General features: G+C 36.6%; 1 pseudogene; it reads right to left on the bottom strand.

Moving 5' to 3' along the window:
- Positions 1–3,937: 3,937 nt before the first annotated feature.
- LOC124889628 lies at positions 3,938–5,533 on the bottom strand (annotated as a pseudogene).
- Between the last annotated feature and the right edge of the window lie 717 nt (positions 5,534–6,250).

Here is a 6,250-nt window from a genome sequence, read left to right as displayed (position 1 = left end):
TATTGTTGGACTCTTAATGGAACTATTGCATGATATAACTTGGTAATGGAACCCTAAATAGCATAAATGGTTTAAATGGTTTGGAATGGTTTAATGGTAAGGTCTTGGTAGTAATGGTTATGGTTAATTAAGCATTCCTTGTGGGCCCTCCAAGTGAACCTTTTTATAAAACACTTGTGGGGTACACGGGACTCCCTCCCAAGTCAACTTTATAATAAAACCTAAGGGTACAAGGGAATCCCTTAATCTTTGAAAGGTTGGCTAAGGACATTGCTTGCAAGCTATAGGCGGTATGATGATACCACTAATTATAGACTTGGTTAATAACAAATTGAGTGGTAGTCTTATTTATGTGGTAATGGTTTTAATTGGGCAATAATGGCAAGGTGTGATAGCTAACCGTGAAGGTGTAAGTCCAATAGACATACACTGGAAGCTTATGTTTGTCGGTATGAGGATTTGGTCATGATGACCATATGGGGTACATGGGAATCCCCTAAGTTACACTTTTTTATATGTATCATGGAGAGCGAATGGTACTTGGGAATCCACTACTCCTATGGTATCTCCAGTTTGTGCGGCTACATATATCGGGGCCTGTTAGGGGTTACACTTGACCTATATAGCCCGTGGGTGGTACTAGGACGGTTAAGCTACACATACCTAGGTTAATGGTTTTAAATGTATGCTAAAATTGGTTCCATTTCCCGGCATGTTTTATATACATATATATATATATACATACATATATATATGTATGTATATGTACGGATTTGTATGCATATGGTTGATTTACTTGGTTTTAAAGGTTGTCATGATCTTATCCTTATCTTGAGTAATTGTTAGTATTTACTCGCTAACCCATCTTTGTGTGGCTATATCCCCATGCAATGCAGAGACCGACCATTCTACTACTCTTGCTTAGCGATCAAACTCGGGATCAGCTATTGGATTGAAGTGGTGAGCTTCCATATTTTGTAAGGCTCCATTTCATATCATGGTTGTCTTTACATACTTCTGTCATTTTATGGATATTGGTTTTAGCTATGGTTGGGGGCATATCCCAACCAAATTTTATTTTTTCCTTTTATTAGTCTTTTTAGAAATACTATGGGTTAGAATGGGCGGTGTCGGTATTGGTGACAGCCTTACTATTAGCATTGGTATTGGGGCTTATACCATCTGACTGAATTTATGATTGTTCTATCATTTTGTATTATAAAAATAAACTTGTTTTTGTATTATTTTGGTTATGGTTGTTGGTTGGTATTGGACGGTTGGACTTGTTTGGGTTAGTCACGGTTATAGACCTATTCCACAGTCTAGAATTTTAATAAAGGCTACCTTGTTATACAGTCAGAAGTCATCCAACTCAGGGTATACGTATTTTGAGGTTAGGTTGGGTAATAGGGGTAGTCTCCAGTCCTGGTTGAACTTGGGATGCCCATTATGAGAAGGCCCTGGTTTGGGTCATGTTAAGGATCCAACCTATAACCCTAGTTTGATGGGTATCAGTACCTTACCATAGGTACTTACACTGGCTGTGTGGATCCACTAAATTGGTGTCCCAAAGGACTAGGGTGTTAGTACACTACTGGCGGGTAACCCTTAAAAGAATGTCAGTCCTCTACTGGTGGGTGACATATCATAACCTATGATGGCTATGTAGTTCTAGAACTTAGATATTTCTACTAAAGTTCTTAGTCCTCTACTGGCGGGTGAGCTTTTATCCCTAGGTTCGCTTGATGCTAATCCTACTCCCAACTTAACTGTCACTAGTATTGATTACTGTTAACTAAACTCATAACTAATAGTGCTCAGCATGAGCATAACAGAACTGACTATGATAATGGAATTAATGATTTAACTAACTTAGTACTTGAAAATCTGAAACATGAGTAAACACAGAGGTATTGGGTGTTCATAACCCTCCCGTGTTAAATGATACTAAAATACGATTACACCACTTAAAAATTTATAGAAAGTTATAATTCAGAGACCAAAACAAAAATACATTTCAAAGAATGACTGAGATACATGAATTTGAAATGGGGAGGTGTTAAACTTGGGAGGATAACAATATATTATGGTTTCATTCATAACTTGATAATTTGACATGGGGTCAATTGAATATGACATGGGTAATTGCAATTCAAAGTATGAAATAACCTAATTTACACAGGAAAACACGTTGACAAGGCTTGAATTCAAATTACTAAGAAAAACAACAACATGGATTAAATTCATATTTAATCCTGATAAATTTCACAAAAGAGAATGCGCATTCATTTGATCCTGATCCTTGTGGATCGAAAGGTAGACTAGACTGGACCTGCACGGCCCTCCTAATAATATCCATAAATGAGTTGTTTTTGGTAATAGATGAACATTACCGCATGTAAATTCTGGTGCATGATAGACACCGGTACTCCAGTGCATTTCTCCATCTGAATCAGAATAAATATGTTTTCAAACCTTCTCTTTAAAATTTAAAGTGGATATTCCTGCGCGAATATCAGTAATTACTTGTTCTGATTCTACATATTGATCGTTTTGAACTAAAAGGAAACTTTTGGGTGGAATATTCACATTATGTAGAATATCTTCACTCTTAATAGTTACATACAAGTCTATAGAACATAGAAAGGCGGGATGCCCATGACGTGTACGTATCGAATGAACCAAATCCTCATTGAATTTTATTTTTCCATTAGATGGGGCTCGCACATGTTCTACAGTACCCCCCGTGAATACTCCTACAGTATGAAAAGTTCTTAATATTAATTGAGTACCAGGTTCTCCAATCGATTGACCTGTAATAATACCTACAGCTTCCCCCAACTCAACCAGGTCGCCATGAGTAGGACTCCGGCCATAACATAATCGACAAATCCAAGATGTACTCCTACAAGTAAAGGGAGTTCGAATAGAGATTGGTTGTGCCCGAAAGGTTATGAATTGATTTACAAGTCCAATGCCAATGTCTTGATTTCTAGTGGCAATACATCGTGAACCCATGTATATATCATCTGCTAATACACGGCCAATTAATGTTTGACTAAAAATCCTTTCCGGCATCATCTCATTCCAAGGACTCACAGAAATACCCCGGGCGGTGCCACAATCCATTCAACGAACAACAATGTGTTGAACTACTTCAACAAGTCTGCGAGTGAGATATCCAGTGTCTGATGTTCGTACAGCAGTATCCACAACTCCTTTACGGGCTCCGTAGCAAGAAATGATGTATTCTGTTAAAGAGAGTCCTTCGCACAAATTGTTTTGAATAGGTAAATCAATCATTTGTCTTTGAGGATCTGACATTAATCCTCGCATACCTACTAATTGATGTACCTAAGATGCATTTCCTCTAGCTCTCAAGAAAGACATTATATGAACTGGATTAAAAGGGTCAGTCATCATAAATTTCGAATTCATTTCTTGTCGCAAATATTCACTTGTAGCATACCATATTTCAATGGATTGACGTAATTTTTCTACCGTGTGTACATTCCCATAATGATGGTGTTTTTTCAAAATCAAACTTTGTTGTTCAGCATCTTGAGCGAGCCATCCCTTAGAAGGTATTGTTAAAAGGTCATCAATTCCTAATGAAATGGATGTAGCAGTAGCTTGTTGGAACCCCAGAATTTTTACTTGATCTAGGATATGTGATATATATGCCATTCCGAAGTGCTCTATTAATCTACTAATAAGTCATTTCATGGAAGTTCCGTCTATCGCTTTATTGTGAAAGACCAGATTGGGCCGTTCTGCCATAGGTACCTCTATATTTCGCTGAGTAGGATTCGACAATGGGTTTGAGTCAGTGATTGTAAAACTTCCTTTTATCGATCTTGATTCACGTATAAATTCTGAAACTATGTACCTAGCTGAACCGAAGAACCCCAAAGTCCCACGGTATCATATAATTACGTTAGGTACCATATGAATAGGCTCGAGAAAACCCCTATATAGCTTCTTTGATTTCTCGATAAAGAGCAATATGACCAACAGTGGTTTGAATGTATATAAAAAGGATTTGTTTTTGTAGACTTCTTACTATTAGATAGTGTCCATAAATCTCATAAAAGAACCTAAAGATTCATAGTGAACTTCGATGGGAGTTTCTCTTGAAGCAATAACGCGGTTATCTAGTCACCACCGGAGCCACAAAGGACTATCTAAATTGATTCGTTTCTGCCGATAAGCCCAAATTGCATCATAGGAATTCAAAAAAAGGGGTTCTTTCGTATACTTATAGTAACTATTGTCACTTCTTTTTTGATTTTGATAGTTTCTGCAATTATATGGATTATATCTATTTACACAAATACCTTGATGATTTCCGCTCGTTAATACATAGAGTCCAATAAGCATATCTTGGATTGGTACGAAAATGGGATCCCCAATAGTCGGAGACAAAAGATTCATATGAGAAAACATGAGTAAACAGGCCTCTACTTGAGCCTCCAAGGATAACGGTACATGAACAGCCATTTTATCTCCATCAAAATCGGCAGTGAATCCCTTGCAAACTAATGGATGTAAGCAAATAGTGCGCCCCTCCACTAAAATGGGCTGGAATGCCTGTATGCCTAATCTATGCAGAGTGGGTGATCTATTTAGCAATACAGGATGTCCTTGCATAACTTCTTGAAGGATTTCCCATACAATCGGCTCTTTTTCTCGAATTTTACTCTTAGCAACTCCTATGTTTAAAGCAAGATGTTTTCTAATTAGACCATGAATTACAAATGTCTGGAAAAGTTCTATTGCTATTTCATGAGGCAATCCACATCGATGTAATGAAAGTGAAGGACCCACGCCAATGACAGAACGTCCTGAATAATTAACTCATTTTCCAAGTAGAGTCTCACAAAATCTTCCCTCTTTGCCTTCAATTACATCAGAAAATGACTTGTAAACTTTATTATGACCATCCCTCATTGGTTGTGCTCGGATTCCATTATCAAGAAGTGTATCCACGGCTTCTTGTACTAATTTCTCCTGACACATTTCTAATTCTCCTAGAGTAGATCTACTTGTTGTTAATAGATTGGTAAGGGTATTGTTCTGATAGATAACTCTTCTATAGAGTTCATTAATATCTGAGCTCATTAGTTTACCCCCATCTATCTGAATGATCGATCTCAACTCAGGAGGAAGAACTGGTAATAGACACAAAACCATCAATTCTGGCTCTATATTTGTTCGAATAAAATGCTTAGCCAATTCCACGCATCTAACCAAAAAGTCCTTTCTTCTTTCAACCTTTCGATCTTCCCATTCATTCCCTGTGTGCCATTCTTCCCCCAATTCTTCCCATTCCACCAACGAATTCTCTATATAATTCATAAATCTAGATCAACTAATTGTTCTCAGATAGCACCTACACCAGTAGAGATTTGTCGATTGTGAAATGTATCGAAACCCTGGGTAGTAAAAAAATTGGGATGCTGTATTTCCAAAACCTGGTAAAGAGCCGCCCGATTTGGATTTGTACATATAGGACAAATGCTCTCATTACCATTTCTTTTTGTATTTCTTTTTTTTTTTCAATTCATTTTATACAAGTATTTATTAGAGTTGAGATAACTTTGCTTGACAATTAGGATCTCTTTACAAATTACAAAGAAAAAATATGAATAGCAATCATAGATATCTTACCAATCCAATTGGGTTTTTTCTAAACGGAGCCTGGATACTTCATTTTTTTAGTCCAACCAAGACAACCATAAATTATTCTAATTGATAATAGTAATATGAATCCTCTCAAAAATGGATCTAATTGCACTTCACGCTCCAAATTTTTGATGATTTAATTTATCATTTTATCATTCTTGGGCGAAATGGGGGATATCTCGATCAGGGGAGAGAACGGGGAAATACCATATAACCCAATATATCTGATAAGTCGCACTATATGTCAACCCAAAGTAGATTTGCCTCTCCGAGACCTCGAAAGGGAACTTTCGGAACACCAATAGGCATTAAATGAAAGAAAGAACTAAATACTATATTTCACTTTGAGGTGGAAACGTAACAATTTTTTTACTGTACTTAGAATATTCATATTAGTTCTTATCGTATTTATTTTATCCATAGATTCTAAAAATTCATAAAGAAAGACAGAATGAATAAACTCAAATTATTACGAATAGGTCTTTCTAATGATAAATAAGTATGGACTCATTCGCTCATAGAAAATGAGATCAACTCCCCCATTGCGTATTAGTACTTATCGAGT

The sequence above is a fragment of the Capsicum annuum genome, chromosome 12 (assembly GCF_002878395.1).
Source record: "Capsicum annuum cultivar UCD-10X-F1 chromosome 12, UCD10Xv1.1, whole genome shotgun sequence".
In the NCBI taxonomy this organism is placed as follows: Eukaryota; Viridiplantae; Streptophyta; class Magnoliopsida; order Solanales; family Solanaceae; genus Capsicum; species Capsicum annuum.
The sequence above is the reverse complement of the archived record's forward strand: the minus strand, read 5'-3'. Positions and strand labels throughout refer to the sequence as shown.